Consider the following 23,503-nt stretch of genomic DNA (forward strand, 5'->3'; position numbering starts at 1 on the left):
CTGTCTGTGTTGCTCAAGGGTGGTATAAAAGAAAAACAGCCTCTTTTTTGAACTTTACTAAACACAGGCCCAGTAAATGTGAACGTAAAATATGGGGGCAAAGGAGCAGCTAAAGTCATATTTACAACAAGAAAAATAACAAAGTTGTGATTGGAAGAGGGGATGTTACCATTCTATCGAGATCCCACCTCGTCTAGTGCCAGCTTCCCACCATCTCGCTGACCTCTCTTCCCTTCTTCCCTGCAGTCTCCACTCTCTTCCTGTTGGCTCTTTCTATGGGGGTAACAAACATATTCCACTCCTCACTTTACGTATGAGACCCTCTGCTCTCTTAGAGGTCTCAGAGTTACAATTGCTTTCTAGGTGCTTATCAGGGTATTTTTCTAAAAACAGTTTCCTCCCAAGGAGGACTATTAAGATACCCCTTTCTCCTACCTGTAAATTGGGACAATTTCACAGGTACAGGTGGGGTGTTATCCATATACCTAATACCTAAGATGAAGTAGTGATTTCTGGGCAGAGAAAGAGGCAGTATTAAACTTGCAGTCTTTTCCTTGTGATGTTTGGTTCATGATTTAATTAGAGCAAGAAATGACACCTAAATAAATTAGCTCAATGTTTCCAGGGACTATATTCTTCTTCTTCTTTTTTATTTTATTATTATTATTATTTCTGAGATGGAGTTTCCCTTTTGTTGCCCAGGCTGAACTGCAGTAGTGTGATCTCAGCTCACTGTAACCTCCACTTCCCGGGTTCAAGCAATTCTCCTGTCTCAGCCTCCCAAGTAGCTGGGATTACAGGTGCCCGCCACCACGCCCAGTTAATTTTTGTATTTTTAGTAGAGACAGGGTTTCACCATGTTGGCCAGGCTGGTCTCAAACTCCTGACCTCAGGTGATTCACCCTCCTTGGCCTCCCAAAGTGCTGGGATTACAGGCATGAGCCACAACGCCCGGCCTCCAGGGCTTACATTCTTTCACGGAAGAATGTTAAGTGGTTCTTTTTAACATATTAAGATACAGCTGTTAAGTGAAAGTATAACGACTGGAACAATAGTAGGCTGAAAAATAAGACGCCAGGGGACATCAGAAGTATAAACTGTCACTTCTGTAACAGAATTTGGAAGGCAACAGAAAAACTTGTTTATATGTACCTAGTTCCTAAAATTATACTGCCAGAGACAAATTGCTTTAAGTAAAGAAACTACCCCTACTCTGACTCAAATATCTTTGAAATGTTGATGTATTATTCATTTCCATTTCCAGTGAGTTCCAGATTAGTGTGAATTAATTTAAGCTAGCAGTTAAAGATTTAACATGGATGACAGTAGAGATAATAGGAGGACAATGAGGGTAGAAAGAGTGGGAAGTGACGTGGGAATGGTATTTCAGACAGCAGTTCTTCACAGGCTGGCATGCAGCTTGTATATTAAAATCATTCAGCTAGTCATCAATGGGATTGTTATAGCCACATAACCTGGCAATCCTATTATTTATGTTCATTTTCTCACTCCTCAAAAGGACCGTTTCACACCTTCTCTTCTCTCCTCACTCTTAGCAGTATCTTTGCCTCATTTCATTGACAAAACAGTCAATTAAGTGAAACATTTGGCTAGTTTGGCAGCTCACACCTCTAATCCCAGTACTTTGGGAGGCTGAGGCAGGCAGATCCCCTGAGTCCAGGAATTTGAAACCAGCCTGGGCAACATGGTGGGAAGCCTATCTCTACAAAATAGTACAAAAATTAGCCAGACATGGTGGTGCACACCTAGAGTCCCAGCTACCAGGGAGGCTGAGGTGGGAGGATCACTTAAGCCTGAGAAGTCAAGGCTGCAGTGAGCTGTGATCACACCACTGCATCCCATCCTGGGCCACAGAGAGAAATGCTGTTTTAAAAAAATAACAAACATTCATCTTCTTACATGTAAACTTTCAATCTTCTTGCACCTGCACTACCCATTCTGACCTTCTTTCCAGTTTAAGGGAATGATAAGGTCTGCTCCTTCTTCCACTGGACTCTGGGCTCTGTCCTCTTCTACTTCCTCAGCATCACCAGCACACAAACACAGAGTATCTCTTTGATATTACGTCTTTCTCTTTCCCCTCATTTACTGCAACAGATTTCTGTTCCCCTTCACAGCTCTTAACTAAAGATTTCATCTCCTCTCTTTACCCTTCTCCTCCAGCCTCAAAGTCAGTCAAATCAATCATCCCTCTCTACTGCTGCATCACAGCTGCTCTCAGGGAGCTCCCCCAGTCTCCACATTGCCAGAGCCATAGTGAAAGTAATTCCTGAGGAAGGGCTAGAAATTCCCAGTACATAACAGATGCTCAATAATTCGTAAGACCTTCAATAGAAGGGTGACATCGCTAGGTCAGCAACACCTTCTGGTCAGCCATAGAAGAGTCATTGTGTGGTGAAAACTACCACCCTCAAGCATGCGTCCCACCTCCCTGCAGAGTCACTGCTCCTGGTCTCCTGTTTCACGGCTAATAGTCATGTCCCTTTACTAAGACTTCCCTTAATTCCTCTGTGGGATGATGTATTCTTTTTAAAATGCCCTTTCAAGAATACATAATATGTCATGCACAATGACAACGTCTGCTTGAGAAAGAAATCTGAAAAAAGACTGGCCGACGCCAGTGTCTACAAAAAACAATGGTTCTGAAATTCAGTGCCAAGAAGAGGCCAAAAATAAGCTCACTGTGGAGAAGCACAAAGTTGGAGGCAGCAGTGATGGGAACAGAAAATGCAGCATATATGAAAATTAATCAAACTTTCTGAAGTTCAGTTCCCTGGGGAGAAGGAAGAATGTGCCTCTGAGAAGCATAGAGAAGTGGAATGCTGCAAAATGGCAGAGCTCGTCAGTTAGTTTAGGGGAACTAAGTATCAACTTGATAGGAAGGTCTTGGTACCCGAGAGCACCGCTTTTTACGTTACTTACAGTGAATCATCTTTAAAGAAAATACAAGAATAAATATTTTCCAGATTCCTACACATAACGCTTAGTATAGTAACTCCTGTTCAAAACAACTTGCTTGTTTTAATATTGGAGAGAAGCATTAGCTGCTCACTTCAAGTGGCTTGCCCCTAAATCCACTGAACTCTCTGTCTCCCCAGGTCCAAGTCATGGACATGTCATTGCTTTGGTACCCTCTTTATTCACTGGTCTGTTCCATCTCATACCACAAGGGCAACCCCTGAGAGATGGACCGACCTTCTAGTTGACCTGGTGGTCACGTTGCTGCTACTGAAGGTGAGTTGCCCTGTATCCTAGCCTGAGCTTTCTGACTTTTTTTAAGGAATAAAAAGGGTAAGTGATTAAAGAGAAAGGTGTTCACAGTGGCTGCTACTGCAATTTGAAATGGTCTAGCATTGTACAGATTGTTATTGGGACTCATGGAAATTGCTCAGCCCTCCACAACTCCCATGACCCATCTCAGCACAAGGAGGGGTCCATGTTTCCACGTTCAAGACCTTTCATAACTACGTCACCTTCTATTTATCAGAGTCTGCCTCTCAGGACCACTAAACTATTTTTGGATCTGAAGCACAGTACACAAAACACAGTTACATATCAACAATTACATGATTATTCCAGGCTCATATCCCTTGGGTTTGCTTCATCTGACCTAGAATATTAAGGGAGGGAAAACCACATATATTTTTAGTTTCTTCCGGAATTCCTCAAATTGTTCAAATTTCCATTTTGTTGAAAGCCATTGAGATCTAAACTTTGTGTTTTACCCAGCAGTATGTGCACATGCTTACAGCATACCTTTGCCTGGGACTCTTCATTTGAACCTCCTAGGCTCTTACTAAATATGGGCAATCTTATGAGTGACCTCTTTCCCCTGAGGCACCTGAGTCCACTAATCTCTCATGCACACACACACACACACACACGCACACTCTATGCCACATACACACTCACACTTCTCTGCATAAAATTAGAAAGGAGTTGGCCAGGTGCATGGCTCACGCTTGTAATGCCAGCACTTTGGGAGGCCAAGGCGGGCAGATCACCTAAGGTTGGAAGTTCAAGATGATCCTGACTCATATGGAGAAACCCCGTCTCTACTAAAACTACAAAATTAGCTGGGCGTGTTGGCACATGCCTATAATCCCAGCTACTTGGGAGGCTGAGACAGAAGGATTGCTTGAACCCAGAAGGCAGACGTTGTGGGGAGCTGAGATTGTGCCATTGCACTCCAGCCTGGGCAACAAGAGCAAAACTTCATCTCAAAAAAAAAAATAGCGAAAGCAGCTGGCACACAATTCTGGACCATGGGGATATCTAGCAGAGTTGACACTTGGACCAGATCTTTTATTAACTTTCCCCTCCTTTATATGAGAACATTATTTTTAGCAATAATCCTTATTTGCTCAACTAATTCTTTCAATTTAAAGCAATTGACTAAAAAAGAAGATATTCAACTTCATGTTATTACTAAAATTCAGTAAAATGTTTCAATGTGAACTAAAATTTGTACGTGCCAAGTAATCATAGTATGCCTTGAAGTTTGCACTCTTCTTCACTGTTTTAAATTTTAAACACAAATCAAAACTCTATAGGGTCCCATAGAATGACAGAATACTCCTGTTTAGTTTCTTTACAACCACCATACGAACATTACTTGTTTTTAATCTACTGTTCAAAGGCAAGGATATGTCATTCTACAGAGGCTGGGGAGACTTGAGGCAAACTCAAACAGTCCCAAATCCTTAGAAACTGTTGGAACAAACATGTATAGCTGAGTTCCTCTATGTCAGGAGCTGCTATATAAAGGAGAGTTTTCTGAATTACCTTCTCTGTAGAACACTATTTATTAAAAGATATGTAATAAAAGTATATTAATTCGCAACTTATATTGCTGAAACTCACCAGTGATGATAGCAATTGTTTAGAACTTAGACCTTCAATAGATATTTCTAGGAAAAATATTTAACCGATGACATTGTTTGGGATCACCACCATATGGTGATAATGATAAAAAATGCATGGAATACTATGCAGCCATAAAGAACAATGAGTTCGTGTCCTTTATAGAGACATGGATGAACCTAGAAACCATCATTCTCAGCAAACGAACATAAGAGCAGAAAACCAAACACCGAATGTTTTCACTTATAGGCGGGTGATGAACAATGAGAACACTTCGGTACAGGGAAGGGGACAACACTCACTGGGCTAGGTGGAGGGATGGAGAGGGGAGGGGGACAGCGGAGGGGGGTTGGGGAGGAGGGGGAGGGATAACACAGGGAGAAATGCCTGATGTAGGCAACAGGGGTCGGGGGCATGGGGACAGCAAACCACTATGGCATGTATGTACCTGTGCAACAATCCTGCAGGATGCAGGACGTGCACATGTACCCCAGAGCCCAAATACAATTTAAAAAATGCTTTAGTCAGTTTTATTGTTGATTTCAAATTCTCTACAGACAAAGCATCATCTTATTGCCTGCACTTGAGGGAACCCCCTACCACTCCACCCTGGTGTCACAGATTCCAGAGTGTGTCTTGTGAGCTCTTCACGCAAGCACAGGAGACCTTCGTTTAGAGGTGCCCCATTAACCTCGTCTATTTTATCTCAGAGCAGTACTTTTAGGGGTACAGACCCAAAGAGGGTAGAGGAAGAACTTGCCACTATCAAATAAAAGTGGAGAGAGAGCTAACGTTAAAGGAAGGCCACGTGAATCTGACTTTTTCAGGCATTTCCCGTTTTCTCCAGGGGAAGCTAATCTTGCCTTTCTCCTTTTCCCCAAGTCCCTCACCTGCTCCTGAATTCAACTCCATCTGGAAGCATCTCCCTGACCCAGAGGAAGGAAGGGCTGCAAGGATCTCTGTCAGTGCAGTTCAAAGCCCCCAGAGCCACCTGAAAAAATAAGGGTGTGATGTGTGGTGCTGACCTGGAGTGAGAAGGAAAACAAGCTTTGACTCCACTTGACCCTGAAGGAAGGAAGCAGGAAGCCTTGCTGGGGGATGGGGTAACGCAGTCATCCGGAAGGAGGTGTCCTACTACCGCCTGACCCTTTCCCTAATCAGGAATGCAGAATGAATGGCTTCAGCCCAGAAAGCAGAGCATCGGCAGCAGTTTCCAGTGCTACCTATCTTAAAATTGGAGACCTTGCTTTGCACCGGAAGCAATCCTTATGGTTCCTACTGCTTACACCACACCAGGCCCAGTGTGTCAGGTCCTGCTCAAGCTTCACAACACTGCATTCTCTCCTCATCTCCATTTTACAGATGAGGAAAATCAGCCTCAGAGAGGTTGAGTTGGTCAGGATGGAGCCCAGAGCTGCCCCATACCCAAGGCCTTCCTGCCTGGGGTGGGGGCTGGCTGGGGTTTGAACACTCCTGTACCTCTATCACCTGTAGATTCTACAGCATTAACCTTCAGACTTTGTGGTTTCAATGTTGGTCATACAGAGAGGTCCTTGCAGTATCTTGCCTATCTTTTCTTCCAGATCTACCTGCTGTACCTGCTTTCCTCAAAATATCTCTTCATGTGAAAGCATTATGAGAAAGGGTAAATCAATATTATGCATACTATAATAGTGAGAGTAGGTGGATTTACATCACACACACTAAGAAACTGCTTTAAACTTCTTTCGACATCTCTTGTCTTTCCAAGTCATGTACGCATTCATTCCATCACCTAACATCTATTGAAAATCTATACACCAGACACTGTTCTAGGCCCTGGGGATAAGTAGTAACAAAAATAACTGTCCGCCAGGAGTCTACACTCTAGTTGGAGGAGGTGCTGGTTAGCCTCTGTTTACTCTCTAGGCCCATCTTTGCCCTTCTCTGTGCCCCAGGGGGCTAACTCTGCACTCTGCTGTGCCTTGTCGTCCAGGAGGATGATGGAAGGTAGGGAGAGTGGGAGATCCCAGTGGGAGGAGGAGGTTGTAGTGTGGAAGCACAGGAGGGCCAGACATTTTCTCCCCTCCCCTCCTGCCAGGCTGTAGTTTTGGCAGGGGTTCTGTTCCTCCCCGCAGCCACAGATCCTGCCAGGTTCCTCTGACACCTCTCTTACCTCCCCACCCTTCTTGACCCTCTTTACTTAATGAGAGGCAGCCCATGGCTGCTCGAGGCTGCCAGTCCTATGTTGACTTAACTGCCCTTACCTCTTCTGCTACCCTTTGAGAATGTCACTTCTTCTCTGCCAGGATCTTGACTGATACAGAAATACAGAAAATAAACAAACAAATGAGTTACGTGTCTGATGAGCAAAAATGCTATGAAGAACATGAAACAAGGTACAGGCAGTGAGGAGTGTCTGTGTGTGTGTGTGTGTGTGTGTGTGTGTGTGTGTGTGTGTGTGTTGATGGGTGGCATCAAGCCCTTCTTTCTTCCATGTCACTGAAATTCCCCTTATGACACTTACCTCATTTTTTCCCCAGCCCCTCACTGTCTCAGATTTCATGACATTGGGTTTACTACGGGATCGTCTATTTTCTTATCTTAGTAAGCAGAGCAGTTCAGGCCAATTGGGGCTGCCACCTTGAAATGTGTATCTACGTCCTCCCAACCATTTGTCACCATTCTAGTTGCAAGGCAACACAGCAGTCCCCCTTATATATGTTCCAAGGCCCCAAGTGGATACCAGAAATCCATAGTACTAAACCCCATATGTACCACGTTTTTTTTTTTCTATACATGCATACCTATGATAAACTTTAATTGATAAATTAGGCACAGTTAAGAGATTAACAACAATAACTAACAATAAAATAGAACAATGATATAACATACCAGCATCACTAATCTTGCGTTTTGGGGCTATGACTAAGTCAGATAAAGGTCACTTGAACCCAGGTCCTTCAATACATACATTGGCAGTCGATTTGATAACCGAAAATGCTACTAAGTGACCAGTGGACAGAAATATGCTGGACAAAGGGATGATTCACATTCCAGGTAAAACACAATGAACAGCATGAGATTTCATGAAACGCATGCAATTTAAAACTTACAATTTTTTTTCTGGAATTTTCCATTTAATATTTTCTGACCCCAGTTTACCATGAGTGGCTGAAACCACAGAAGGCAAGAGTACTAATAAGAGGAGGGTGGGAATACTGATTTGAAGTTATCAATAATCAAAAATGTTTTCTATTACATGTAACTTGTGAATAAACAGGATTTACAGTTTAATTTTGGTGTTTGGGAAAAATGCATAGTCTTTAATTCTGGAAAGCCTGCAGAACGAATTCCAGTGTTTCCTCTGAAAATTCTTTGCTAGAAGAATGATAACATGCTGGATGCCTTCTACAGCATCCTCCTCCCTTTCCCCTCCTTTCTGCTGGCCTCAGACCCCACCACCTGCCATCTTATAAGCAGCAAATCAGAGCCGAGTGTGGTGTCTTCCTCCCACACTCCTCTAATCCTTGATAAACACTGTTGACTAGCATGTTAGCACTTGTCTACTTCTGTATTTTTTGGCTCTGTCAGTCATCTTGGAAGCCAATGAGAATGAGAAGCTTTGGGGCTGCTGTGAAAAAGCCAACAGATTCTGGTAGATGAGGCCACTGGAAGTGACTGGTCCTTTGAGCTTGTGATTAAAATCTTGGAGTCCACCTCCTTTTCCCACTAGATGAAGGAGCATCTTGGTGGGTGGGGATCAGCACCTTAGTGAGCACTGCACTAGGGTGCAATGATTTACATGGGTAAGGTGGTTAATCAGCTCTTTTGGTGTCCCCTGACCAGCACTTCTGGGTTCCCCCGTGAGTTCCCCCACCTAGAGTTTCAAGGTACAGCCCCAAGTTCTTCATCATTAACAAACCCTCCAGGTAACTCTTGTGCAAACCAAATTCTGAAAACCACAAATCTAGAGATGACCACACACGTTCTGCCACAGAGTCCTTCACAAAGAGCTCTCACTTCTCCCCAAAACTAGCGTTATTTTTCATTCTTTCGATTTTTCTGGTTATATCAAAGCAAAAGTCCCAGGGACTCATTGCTTACTCCTTTAACTATGGTTCTCTTCTACCCTCTGGGGCAGGAATCTTGCTTTAATATGGTTCGTTGAGTGGCCAGTCTCAGGGTATCTGGCTTGAGGGCAGGCAGAGCTGAAGCTTAAGGTGGACTCAAGGTGGGCTCAAAGGTGTGAAGGGGCACAGGAAACTGGAGGGCACTGATTTTGGAGGACTGTAGAGACTTGTGGCGACACACAATAAATAAGTAGGCAACCAAATGAGCATATGTGACTTCAAGTAAAATCCCTGTGTGAAAATTAAACAAATGAGGGGAAAGAGTAAGTTAATTAAAATGTATTGTCTCTCGGGCTCTATAAAAGCAATTTTTTGTTTACTTCCTTTTTGAACAATCACTGTTAATTTCAATTATTTTTAGTAATTTCCCTTCAACTCATTGTTTCAAGATTCAAAAGTGACTTTCGCTAAAGGTTGAATTTTGTTGTGAGATTATGGAATGGGGAGCTTCAACTAATTAATTTTACTGCTATACAAAAAGAGAAAACATGTATGCTGGAAAATCTTCAAACACATATTTAGCTCATTGCTTCTGCATGTAGTAGAGACTGTAAATGGAACTGAATCAACTTCAATGAATGAGGATTTCCAGCTACTTCCAGATATTCTCAATGGCATTTGCATCTTAGTACTATAAGTAGAGGACTTTAGACCACTAGAATGATTATAAAACCCTCACAAGAACTTATTTTCTTATGATATTCAATTATAGTCGACCTTTGAATAGCAGGAGTTTGAACTTCGAAGGCCCAGTTTTATGTGGATTTTTTTTTTCAATACATACAGTTGGTATTTGTAGTTCCGTATCTGAAACCAAACGCGGATTGAAAAATATGGTTTTCCTTGGATGCTAAACCAGCAATACTAATGGCTGACTTTTATTTTTTCTATATGCAAGGTTCTGCAGGACTTACTCTGGGACTCAGGATGCACAGATTTTGGTATAACCTGAGGTGAAGGGGTACAAATCATGATTCATCACTCATGTTAAAGATTAATTCAACCACGTACTATTACATTTTTCACATCAATCTTTTTCTTCTAAATATTTGTTTTGAGAAATTTAGTTCGTGACCACGACATTAAAGAAGATAGTTGCTTTCTGTTGGAGTTTGGTAAGCAAAGGAGAAAATAAGCACTATCCATGCTTCCAATTCTCCTTTGTCCTCCTGCCTTATCTACCACGGAGGAAATAACAGCCCTCGGGATATATTTCAGCCTTAGCCAGTTGGCCACACTCAAAGACACAGATCTCATATTTCCACATGCATAACCCATTCTGTAAAGACTCAGATTCGGACTGTTCTAAAATGTACAGAAATGTGCTAAAAAGCCACAGCTCTGAAGCCCTCTAAAGAGGCAAACGCTTGACTCAAGTGTTTGCTCTGGGCAACAAGTGACTTCCTGCTTTGCAAAGAGAAATTTCAAAGGGCTGATTTTCTAAATTCCAAAGAACCCTATATTTTGACCCTTACAGAGCAAAATGAATCAGAATATCAAATATTTGGGTTGGATTTTCTTAAACTACAGAAATATTTAAAAGTTAAAGGAGCACTTAGAGCAAAGAAGATAAAGAGATTAGTGATTCTTCCTCCCAGGAAATGTCAAATTTTAGTACCACCTAAGAATCACCCAAATCATTTTGGCTAAGTTCTTGGCTTCATATCCAGAGACTGCTCAGTAGACAGAGCAGTGGTTCTAAAACGTGGGCCCCCAACATTCTTGGAACTTGTCGAAAATGTAAATTCTAGGCCTGCTCAGTGGCTCACATCTCTAATCCTATTACTTTGGAAGTTCAAGATGGGAGGAGCCCTTGAAGCCAGGAGTTTCAGATCAGCCTGGGCAACATAGCAAGACCCTGTCTCTACAAACAATGAAAAGCTGGGTTTGGTGGCAAGCACCTGTAATCTTGCTCTTTGTGGGGCTGAGATGGGAGGATCACTTGAGCCCACTAATTTGAGGCTGCAGTGAGCTCTGACTAAACAACTTGCCAAACCTGGTTTAAAACCTACATAAACTGAAAGCCTAGCAAGCTGAAGAATTTGATTCCACATGCATAACCATTAGAGATATATGTGTGTGTGTATGTGTGTCTGTGTGTGTGCATGCATGCACTCATGCATGTGTGCAAATTTTGTTTGGTGGCTTGAGTTATTGGGTTTAAAAATGGAACTAGTGCATATCAGTAAATAGGCTGTAGGCATTAACTAATTCTTCAATTATAGATCTTGTTTTTGATGGATAATGCATTACGATATATAAAGTCTGCATGTTCCTGAAAATTGTCATAGGAAATTGTTGACTAAAGGTGGTCTCAAGTGAAAAGAGGGGAAAAAAGCCCTGGATTTAGTAATTTACATCAGATATGAAACTTACACATACAAAAAATAAGGTGTAATTGCCTGTTAACATAAGTAAGGAGAACTTTAGACCATCTCTGAGAAAAGGGATGATTTTTGCAGAAAGTTGCTGAGCTTTATCAAAAGCATCTGAGGTTCGCTCTCAAGTCACACAGCAGTTTGGTTACATATTTTCACTTTTTAAATCCTGCCCTTTTCCCAATATATGTATTCATATTCACAAATAAGATTCACTGTACAAATGTTTCTGGGCACCTATTTTGTGCAGAATACTATTTTAATGCTGGGAAACTAGTAGATGATTTCTTTCTCACAGCACATTTATTATTGTTGTTGTTGATGATGATGATAGTACTGCTATTTTTAATTGCTATCTCTTGTTGAGGACCACCTCCATCACAGGGTCTCTGCTGAGTGTTTTTTAACAAGCTTTTAAAATGCACAATGCCATTTAATTTTCACAACACTCCATGAACTAGTTAGCTATTCCTACTTTAGAGAAAGAGGCTCAGAAAGGTTAAACAACTTGCCAAACTTGGTTTAAAACCTACATAGATTGAAAGTCTATCAAATTGTAGAGTTTGAGGCAGACTCTGAATCCCAAACCCAGCTTTTGCCACTACTATATCATGCTTCAAGATAAGCTGCTGAAATATAAACAAATGGAAAGTTAAACATACAATGCTTTGAAGGATGGCACAAAGCAATATAGAAATTCTGTTCCAAACCTGTAGTCCAGATAAAGGGTACAATTCAGCAGAATGTCCCTGCAAACATGAGCCTGGACTACAAAATCATTAACCTACCCAGAGAAATGCAGGGAGGGACCCATCTGCCTCTAGTGTAAACACTTTTCTAAACAAAGCTGGTAGATATTTTCTAAACATTGTTTTTTATGCCTGACTAAATGTGCCTCATATTTTGAAAGTACTTCTAAGGCAGCGGTCCCTATCCTCTTTGGCATCAGGGACTGGTTTCATGGAAGACAAGTTTTCTAGAAAACCAGGAGAAGCGGGGTAAGTGGAGGCACGATTTCAGGATAAAACTGTTCAGATCATCAGCCATTAGACTCTCCTAAGGAGCGTACAACCAAGATCCCTTGCATGTGAAGTTCACAATAGGGTTCAAACTCCTATGAGAATCGAATGCCACCGCTGATCCAACAAGAGGTGGAGCTCAGGCAATAATTCTGGCTCGCCTGAGGCACATGTCCTGCTGTGTGGTCTGGTTCCTGAGAGGCCACTGACCAGCACTGGTCCATGGCCCGTGGGTTGGGGACTCCTGTTCTGAGGTGTTGGTTGGAAACTGCAGACTTTGCAGCAATGCTCCCTGTCTTACTTCTACCCCCATCTTCCTACACACACAGGTTTCAATTTAGTAGGTTCAGGTAGAGCCCAGAGATCTGCATTTTGTTCAGTATCCCGCCAGTTTATCTACTGCTAATCTCTAGACCACACTTGCACAAACTGCTTTGCATCTCCATGTAAATGTTATATTTTATTTGTCAATTACCATTCTCTTATACTAATATATTATACATCCATTATTACAAAAACCCAAATAGAGATTTTTAAAGGGATGCTATCTTTCATAATAAAAAGCAGGTCACATACTTTCTCTTCACAGTTCAACAGAGGAGGTGGCATGCCATCTGCCACCCAGAGTTAAGTGAGCCTCTGGCCTTGTGCCCTAAGATGCCTCCCTGTCTTATGAACTTCTGGAAGACAGGAGATTGGGTGGAATCTGTCCTGGCTCAGTGCTTAGGCTCATTCTCTATGACAACCATGGTTGCCCTTCAGACAGGTCAGTAAATCAATCTTTGTGGCTTTGAAGGAAGAGTAGACAAGTTCTGCAGGTGAGCTGTAGAAAATGTGTGCAACGTCAACATCCACAGTGAAGTAACGACCTTGAAAAATATGACTTCTGCTGTGCCATGGCCACCCCACCTCAGGTGCATGAATATGCAGTGTCAGTCATAATGCATTTGGAAATTCTCCCTAACTGATGATTTAAATAAAATGTGATGTCCAAGTGTCATTCATTGCTGCTTTTAAACAGGAATTGCAAACTCATATAAGAAGTGTTAAGAATTGTGATTTTCATTTTTAAAAAAGATAAAAGTTTGTTACTAGCCTAAATGTGAGTAAAGTTTAAAAAATTATATTAAAATGAAATGAATACGTCCATCCTGAAAGAGTACAAGATGTTATTTTACTTTAATGAGAGATAACTCACTTAAGTGACACTTTTGCCTTCCTAACTCTACATCAAATACTGATTAAAAACCTAATGTGCCAGGTACTATGCTAGGGGCGAGGAGTAAAAAGATGAATAAGATGGCATCCCTTCACCGAGCACAGTGGTGCGTGCCTGTAGTCCCAGCTACTCTGGAGGCTCAGGTGGGAGGATCCCTTGAGCCCAGGAGTTCTGGGCTGTAGCGCGCTATGCTGATCGGGTGTCCACACCAAGTTTGACATCAATATGGTGACTTCCTGGGAGCAGGCGACCACCAGGTTGCCTAAGGAGGGGTGAACCGACCCAGGTCAGAAACAGAGCAGGTCAAAACTCCTGAACTGATCAGTAGTGGGATCGTGCCTGTGAACAGCCACTGCACTCCAGCCTGGGCAATATAGCTAGACCCTGTCTCTTATTTTAAAAAAAAGATGGCATCCCTGTGTCCTAGGAAAGAAGAGCACGTGAACAATTACTGAGATTTCAAACACAAAAGGCACTGTAAAGCAGGCTTGAGACAGTGCTGCAAAGCACTTAGCAGGGAGATTAGTTTTGCACAGGGCTAGCAGGGAGATTAGTTTTGCACAGGGCTGGGGTGACCTGTAAAATGGAAGTAATTAGGTGACATTTAAAATGGGCTTTGGAGGATAGTTTATTTGAGGGATGTATTAGTCTGTTATCACACTGCTGATAAAGACATAACTAAGACTAGATAATTTAAAAAGGAAAGAGGTCTAATGGACTCACAGTTCCACATGACTGGGGAGGCCTAAAGTGAGGAGGAACAAAGTCATGTCTTACATAGCGGCAGGAAAGAGAGCTTGTGCAGGGGAACTCTCATTTATAAAACCAGCAGATCTCAGGAGATGTATTTTCTACCATGAGAACAGTATAAGGGAAACCACTCTCAGGATTCAATTATCTCTACCTTGCCCCATCCTTGATTTGGGTGGGGACACAGCCAAACCATATAAACAGATAAGGGAGAAAAGATAACTCCAGGCAGAGGAATGAACCTCAGTAGGGAGACAGAATGAATGGAGAAGAGGTGGCCCCAGTTATGGCCATTGAGAAGTTGAGGAAATAGCAGAGGGAAAGGAACCTGTAAAAAAAAAAAAAAAAAAAAAAAAAAAAAACTGGGAAGTTGCAGCCAGAGAAGAAAGAGGAAGGCCAGGACCCTTGGTGCCCTGGAAGGCAGGGACAAGACTAGAGGAAGTAAAAACAGTGTCAAGTCCTGCTGAAAATAAATGAGTTGGATTTGAGGATACAGAGGTCATAGAGAATCTTGGCAAAAGCATTTGCTGAGGTGCCCTGGGGTAGGGGAGACAGAGCACAAAGTGAATATACGGTAATGATGTGAAGACATGAATAGCCATAACCCTTTCAAGAATTTTGTGGTGAGGGGGAATGAAGACGGAAGTGTAGCTGAGGAAAAATACGGAGTGGAAAGACCTTCTGCTGCTATTGTTTTAAGATGAGAAGGACCTAAGAATAATTAAATGATAACAGGAAAGGGCTAGTAAGAGGGGAGCCTAGTGAGGGGGCTGTGGGAATAGATGGCAGGCACATGGGAGATTTGAGCTCTGGATGCAGGGAAGGGTCTGTCTTCCCTTGGGACAAAACAGGAGGGCAGAAGAGGTGGGTATTGAAGCTGATCCTAGCATGGAGTAGGTGGTGAGAAGGCCAATGGAGTTATCCTTCAAGAAGGCGCAGCTGTTTCCTGAGAGCAGAGTGTGTGTGCACGGGAGTACATGTGTATGTGTACAGTGTACACACTTGGCCACACTGGTGCTTGGAGATTTAAGGACAGTGAAGACACCATGAAGATGTCTCTGGGGATAATTGAAGAGTTCTAGGCTGGATGAGGGCCCGCGTCCCTCTTCTAATCTTTCCTGTCCTTAGACCATACAAATATCTGACTTCTTTGCACTCTCACTTGCAATGCGTTGAGTTTGTGTGTTTGTATAAATACATCATACGGTCTTGAATTTTTTCACAGCACAGAATCTCTGGTTTCTCTTAGAGTAAAGATACTTAGAATATATTCCATAAATAATTCTTGGTTGATTGAAATATCTCTCAACTCATTATACCCTAGTTTTAGCCAATAAGTAGACTCCAAAAGTGAGAAACAACTGTAATTCTAAGAGAGCCCTTTCCTAGGGACAGGGAACTGAAATTGAGTCATCACTCTTAGCAGGAATTCATATTATGATAAAGAAAGAAGTTTTCTCTGGTCTGACCGATGATTGGGTGCATGTTATAATACTAAATGAAAAGTTTTTAAAATGCAGTACATTTTGTGCTTTACGTATTTCCTTTCCATTAACACACAAACGTATGCACATTCATGCACACAAATGCACACACACATGCCCATCTGCAGTGCACGCCAAAACCAAAATCCAAACATCTTTTTTCTCCTTAGATGGCTGGTAGCATGAAGTTTCTGTGATATAAATGAAGAAGCAGTGGGCAGGATAAAGGGTTAAGTAAGGCTCTCTAGTAATGCTTCGACTTGTTCTTTAAGAAGTAACAAAGAGAGGAAGCACAGGCTTTGTGGAAGGAAATTCCCAGGCCCCACTTCGGACGTTCACAACCTGCCCTGTGAACCCCTGAGGGGTGTCTGATAATAAACACTTGCAAACAAAACAATCCATAAAGGCGTTTTTACTAACATTCTTACATTCTCACCAAAAGGCTACAACACATTTTCCTGAATCGGTGGACCTGGCAGGAGCCTGGACATCCACCTGCTGGCAGAGGCCAACAACCCAGTTCCTGCTCAGGCTGGCGTTTGTACGTGCTGGTCCCCCTTGCTTCCTACGCCTTTGGCTGGGCAAAGGATGGTTATGGGGCTGTGGAATGCAGATCACAGACTCAACACAGGACGGGATGGGTTTGGACTGTTGTGTGCAGACCTGAGACCCACCTCTTCATCTTCTACAGAGATCCCTAGACATAACCCTGAGCATTGTAACTTTGAGTAATAATGCAGTGGCCTTCCCTAGGAGTAGAAAGAGCTTGACAAAGTCATGAAAAGCTCTGTTTGTAAAGTGTGCCAATTAAGTAACAAATTGGCCTTCTCTTTCTGTAGTAGCAAAACAAACAAAAGCCCCTGGAGACTTGACAGTAAATATTTGCACAGAAGTTTCTTGTAAGAAGCTCAAAGCATGTTAAGATCAAGATACAAACACTTAAGCAAAAGTCTATTTTGGGTGAGATTATGTGTAATACTGTGCCTTATTTAACCCTAAACTAATAGGATGTGAGATCTGTGACGCCTATTTCATCAATGAATAGATCAAGGATCGGAAACTTGCTTAAAATAACAAAGTTCTGGGCAATTCAGGTATCTGATACTTGCTCTAGTGAATGTGTGTCTGTGTACGTGTGTATGTGTATTGGGGCCATGTGTATATACCTTTATGCCTTTTTAAACTAAAAATATGCCTAAAATACCTTTATTAATTGCAATTCAAGCCAAGATCCTCAAATGGCATCCCTGTCTCAGGTCTGGACCAGAATCCACTTCATGGCACGGACGATATTTAGATCCTTCACTACAAAGAGAAAGCTGACCCTTTACTACTTTTGAATTGCCGCCACTGGTCTCTGGAATATTTTTGGATGACTACTCATTTGCATCTGTCCGGAGTTGGCGGGCAATCTCCCTCTTAACCCCAGTCCTCAAGACCACATTGATCCAACCGAGGTGATGACAGGTTCCAGATTTCACTCTAAGCGAGGTTAATATGAGCCTTTACTCAGGCCTCCTTCTGTCCTTTGTGCTTTAACAATAGGCGGAAACACAGCCTTGTTAGAGGAAATTCCCAGGGCCATGCTTTGGACATTAGACAGTTGCTTTGCTATGCTGGGTAGGCTGATGTGCCTCTAAAAATAAACACACTGGTCTGGTCTGCAAGGGTTTCTATGATCTTCTCCTGCACAGTTGATTACATGTCAAAGAATTTTTTTTTTTTTTTTAGTTAGTGCTTTTTAAGAAAGCTAGTTTAGGTAAGGCTTGAGAGTAAAATATATCACGGCTTTGTTTTGGTTAGAAAATACATAGCATTTGCTGATATCTATTTCTAAGGAAAGGATTGCTGCGTTTTCCCCCCAGGATCTCAAAATGAGATTGAAGAGAGCAAAAGTATGCTGAGATGCTGCCCAAGCATGGTCAGAAATGTTTGAGGGTCCAGAACTGCAAGTTCTTTGAGTTCACACAGGATAAAGTATTAACAGAAAGCTCTGGGGCTGCCTGGAGTGGTTGATGATGTGTATAGGGCCTACCTAAGCTAAAGTCTCACCTCTCTCAAAGTTTCCAGGTCCTTACTTGGCAGAGACACTGCCCTTGAGGTGATTCATTTAGCAGAAAAGGAAAGATGGGTAGAAGGCAGAGTCCCGTGAACTTGGCTCAGAGCAGGCAGGCAGCTCCAGCCAGCTCTCTTCTCTCCTCAAAAGTCAGATATTCCATTCGTAGTCCTTGAAATTTACAAGATGGTAGAATCAGTTTTTTTTTTTTTCACATTTTAAAATTAGATTTCTGAATGGCCAGGAACCCATATCCATGTAGTTGTGTTTCTGTTTTATAGCTAGAGGAGAAGTCAGGGCCAAAGCTCTGAGTCGTGCTGTTATTTGCCTGACTCTACTCGGACTGAAAATGTACCAAAATGTGGCAGTTTTCTGTCAAATAGCAATGTGTCTGCAGCACAAGAAGTAACCCACAATTTAGTTAAAGAGTAACCCAAAAGAGTGGTTTACTGTGAACTTTTCCCTCCTCATTGTTCTCATTTCTCTTTTACTCTTTCCTGGAAGTCCAACCTACTCCATTGTTACTAAGACCCTATTTTAAACTCATTGCAGCAGATAGGTAGGGCTGGCTGGTGAAAAGTCAGCTATCCTCACTCTGTCTAGCCTGATGATTTTTTTGCAGACCTTCATTTGGCGGCTTGGATCACTGCACTGACATCACGAGACTCTTGATAGCTTTGAGCGGGAAGGGACCTTTGAGGTCATTACCCGGACTCAACCCAGAGCGGGCATCCCTTTGGGAACACCCCGGCCACTGCTCCGTCTTCCAGGGTGCTGGAATATTGCCCAGGACAGGGCGTTCACCACACCACAAGGCAGCTCACTCATTTTCAGATGATTCTGATGGTGGGTAAATCCTTCCACACATTGAGCTGAAATCTGTTACGCTATAATTTCCACTCATTGATCTTCTGCTGGCCTTCTCTTTTCCCACACAGAGCAACCTTTAAATATCTAAAGGCAGCCTTCATGCTCTGCAAGATGTGCTTCTGACTTCGGTTGTCCCCTAAACATTCCTTCAACTATTCTGTGAATGACAGTTTTCTCATTTTCACCCTCTTGGCCAACCTCCTCTTTTAAGACCTGGTGTTTTTTTTAAAAGGAATCTATTTGACACCTTAGATAATTAATCTTACAACTTTGTGCACTAAGTATTAGCTCCTATAAGAAACAAAAGAAAGACTTGGCAAGATACAATTACTTGTTCAAGGCAAGAGATTAAAAACCAGGTCTTCCTCGTTCTAGCCCACAGCATGCCTCTCATTAAAAAGAAATGCTGAACCAGATCTAGTCCAGGCTGATCTCAAATATAGCCTGAGACCTGTGGCAGGCCACTGGAAAGCTCTCATGCAGGTTGACATGTTTTTGTTGTTGCAACATGTGTTTATTGACAGAGATAAAAGTGAACGTGAGTAGAGCAGAAATTACCAGCAGAAAACATTCAGCTGCTGAAAGGCAGCTGCAGACAAGGTGGGCATAGCAGAAGCCCGGAGGCAGAAAGGAATAGGCACAACAGGAAGCAAGAAGGGATTCTAGAGGTGCAGGAGGCATCTCATTTGGAAGTTCTGGACAATGGAGGAGGAAGAGAGGAAGCCTGGAAGACAGAAACAGCGGTCCCTTGAGAGCGCCTCGGCAGTTTGCTTCAGCCTAAACCTGATGGTTGTGGTGGTTCGCTTTCTCCCAAGTGTCCATGTGCTCTATGGGAGTGTAAAACTTGTGGGAAAATGAGACAATGCCCTTCTCCAACATTTGACTCTAAGTGAAATCTGGCTAAGACACAAATCTTTGGGTAGAAAAAGGAAAATATCAAATGTAGTCGGAAAGGCAATCCTTTTAGCTGTGCTGCTGTAATGATGTCAGGAACTGGCTATATGTCTACCTGCTTCTAGATTTTTCCTTCACCACTTGGTAAAGCTATTTCCTTCTCTTTTCCTGGCTGCTTTCCGAAAGCAGGGACTGCTTAATGGTGGCCCTTCCTCCCTCCTCATCTTACCTGCTTCAAAGAGCTCTTTGCCCAACAATGAACGCCTAGCGGATCCCTCTGAGTGTCAGGGCACTGCTCCCCAGAAGTCATGGGCACACTGTCTTCTTGGGGAAGTGCCAAAGAACAATGTTAATGTCAGTGGCTGAACACATGGGCGTAGTAATAAAATGGCTCTCTTTGAGCTGGTTGGACTCAGAGACTTATAGAGCACCACCTTTCAAATTGCCCTGTGGCAGGAGAGAATGTCATTGCAGAGGCTATGTGGATACGGTCTTCTCTGTACACTCTGAAATCAGGGATTCTCTCCCCTGTAGCTCTCTGTCTTGTTCAGCACTTGAAAACATCAATGTTCAGAGAAAGGTTGTGGACCCACCCAAGGGTCACATGGCAAGAGAGTTGCAGGCACAGGACTAAATCTGCACAGGGGTTCGAAAGCACAGTTCAGCTTGCTTTCTACTGAATCACACTGACTTCAAGCTTCAAGCTCTCAAGGCCTTTACTTGGATGTGCCAGCATTTGTTAGGGATCAGGTTTATTTCAGTTTTCCTTAATACTTCCATAAAGAGAAGTAGCATAAAGGATGACAAAAAGTAACTCCTCCAGATGAAAGCTGTGTGGAGGTAGGACACACATCTGTATTGTTTGCCATCATATCTCTGGCACATAGCACACTCCCTGCCCTATGGAAGGTACTCAGTGAGTCCCTGACTTAGAGTGGCAGAGAATGAGGGGCACTGATAGGGGAACACCTAATGAAAGAGGCAGCCACACAGACATAAAGAAATATTTTCTAAAAACCATGCCCATGGAAAGTACTCAAAATATTTCGTGAGTAAATAAATCCAGCAACATTTCAGAAAGAAGAGAGTGGGAAATGCTATAGGGATTAAAACTATCCTTGGAAGATTCAAACTGTAGATCTTGATCTGATAATTAATTAGAGTTTTTCAAACAGTGTACACATTCATTCTCTCACTTATTCATTCAACAAAATTGATTGAGCAGAAGCTAGGTGCCCAAAACTATGCTAAGTGCTATGTGTTTAGACATAGAAGATCTATAGCTCCTCAAGAATGAAAATAAATAAAGCAACCATCATTTAATGTGCTTAGGGATATGTCAAAACATTCCACCAAGTACTAGAAAAATCACAGACCTGAGAACCACTTAGTAGAAGGCAGTTAGAAGGGAAGGAAGGTGTATAAACCAGGCCTTAATGGGCAATTGGGTAGGGAAGATGAATAGAAGCATCCCAAGCAAGGAGGACAGCGCACAGAGAAATGGGCAGGTGTTAGAGCATTCACATATTAGGGAAATGCAAAGCATTTAGTTTAGTTGGGAGGTCAGGTGGTGAGAGGGTAAGGCTGGCAGAACATTAAGAAGCCATTTTTGATTTTTCTACCCTCCTTAAGTGAATGCTTCTCAAACTTTAATGTGCATATGAGTCACCCAGGGATTAGAATGCCGATTCAAGAAGTCTGAGAAGGAGATAAAGAATTTGTTCCCAAGTTATCACTCCCAACTCATACCTGATACAACTGATCCTTGGACTATACTTTAGGTAGCAAGGCTGTAAGCAACAGAGTGCAACAGAAATATTTCACTGAGGTCGGACGTGGTGGCTTCCACCTGTAATCCCAGCACTTTTGGAGGCCAAGGTGGGCAGATCACCTGAGGTCAGAAGTTCGAGACCAGCCTGGGTAACATGGTGAAACCCCATCTCTACTAAAAATACACAATTTAGCTGGGCATCGTGGTGCATGCCTGTAGTCCCAGCTACTTAGGAGGCTGAGACACAAGAATCACTTGAACCTGGAAAGTGGAGGTTGCAGTGAGCCGAAATTGCACCACTGCAGTCCCGGCTTGGCAACAGAGTGAGACTCAGTCTCAGAAAAAAAAAAAGAATGTGTACATATATATACGTGTGTGTGTGTGTGTGTGTGTGTGTGTGTGTGTGTGTATGTATGTATATATGTGTGTGTATGTATATATATATATATGTGTGTATATATATGTATATATATGTGTGTATGTCTATATCTATATATATATAAACTGAGAGTGGCATTATTAGAATTGCATATTCCCAAGAGCCCTGTAGCAGGGTATGGAAGATAGAATAGAGGGAGACTACTGAGGTTAAATACATAAGTGGTAAGAAATTATGAGCATTTGAACTAAGTAAGCTAGAAAAGAATAGAAAATGTTCAATAAATAGGAATGAATTGTTTGATATTCTGTGAAGTCTGTGTAAACTATTTCTCTTAGGGAAAGGCTGGTTGTGAAGACAAGAAGCAACAATAAAAACATGACAGGCCAAAAAAAAAAAAAATCCAGAGAAATGTGTAGTGCTATGTAAGTAAGATCTGATCGCTCCCTGAGTCTCAGTGACCTATCATGTTGAGCTCCAACAGTGACCAACAAGCGTACCCAGCTGAGGAGTGAGCGCCATCCGTGCAGATAGCAACCACCACAGCCTCTGAGCTGTCACTGGATATACGCTGTCACTGCTTGTGTTGAATTTCAGGAAACCTCAGAATAACAACAGTTTCACTGCAAATTCTAGAAAATAACCTGGAAGTCCACCAGATCCCTGAACAAAGTACTCTTTTCTCTTTACTTATAGCACATAGGCACTCTTAAATTAAGAACATCTGTTCCCATTTCTATTAGCAAATTCTCTGTCAAATCTAGTACTTCCTTAACTGAAAAACTCAGAAAGGAATAACAAAGAAATCATGGTAGGAGTCTATACTATTAAAAAGGAAAGGTAGTTAGTAAAAATTACCCCTTATGCAGAAGCCAAGAAAAAAAAAAAAAAAGCAACTTCTGAGATTTACACTCCAAAGAAAATAAGAATTGCCATCATGACCTATATAGTGGTTGAATTCTTTATCCAAAGATGCATGGATTTGAAAAATCCAAATGTCATATCTCCTCTCACTATTTGGCCCTCACAGTCTTGTAAATCAGTAAATTGCCACCAGACACACAGGTTGAGAGCATGCAGCCCACTAGAAAAGCCATGTGGAAATACACATCTATTCCAGAGCAGCTGGATTCACATTTAATATGACAAATCAAAACGATGCAAGTACCTACCTTTCTCTTCTGTGGTTTGCAGGCTCCTAAAATTTAACACCTTACTGTAGATCTGCCCAAAAACCTCTCAGGTGAGATGAACCTTGAGGGCCTCCCATTCAATCACACAGCCAGAGGAGGGTGGGGTTTCGCAAGAGCAGACTTCAGATGCTGGGGCTCTTGCCGGTTCCCAGGCTGTCGGGAGCAGAGGTGAACTGCCTTCTGTTCTCTGCTGCAGGAAGAAGCTGGGAGACACTGAGTGACTGGAGGTGGGGGCGGGGGCTTGAGGAAGGGAAGTAATATGGGGACTGTAATAAATAAGAGATCTTCTCCACATGATTTCCTGTATTTGGTGCCTGATGCCTCTCTCCAGGCTCCCTAGAGGAAACAAGAAACTTGTCCTCTGGCCACTGGAAAGAAGAGAATAAACACACTGAGAACTGAAAAAAAAAACAGCAAGACCCCAGACAGGGAGCTGATGGGCTGGGCTGGCCAGCTTTACCTTTTACCAAGTGCTTTCTTCCTGAAGTTTCTCT

At 42.4% G+C, this 23,503-nt stretch overlaps 1 protein-coding gene across 2 annotated transcripts in view; it reads right to left on the reverse strand.

Moving 5' to 3' along the window:
- ADGRF5 (adhesion G protein-coupled receptor F5) overlaps positions 1-23,236 on the reverse strand; it is a 96,693-nt gene extending 73,457 nt beyond the window's left edge. Inside the window, exon 1 of one of the 2 annotated variants that reach the window (XM_010333976.3) lies at positions 22,989-23,236. The gene's annotated coding sequence lies outside the window, so the exon portion shown is untranslated. The remainder of the gene's footprint in view (positions 1-22,988) is intronic. The other variant, XM_003923086.4, reaches the window with a different exon arrangement.
- Between the last annotated feature and the right edge of the window lie 267 nt (positions 23,237-23,503).

This window comes from Saimiri boliviensis, chromosome 4 (genome assembly GCF_048565385.1).
Source record: "Saimiri boliviensis isolate mSaiBol1 chromosome 4, mSaiBol1.pri, whole genome shotgun sequence".
Classification (NCBI taxonomy): Eukaryota; Metazoa; Chordata; class Mammalia; order Primates; family Cebidae; genus Saimiri; species Saimiri boliviensis.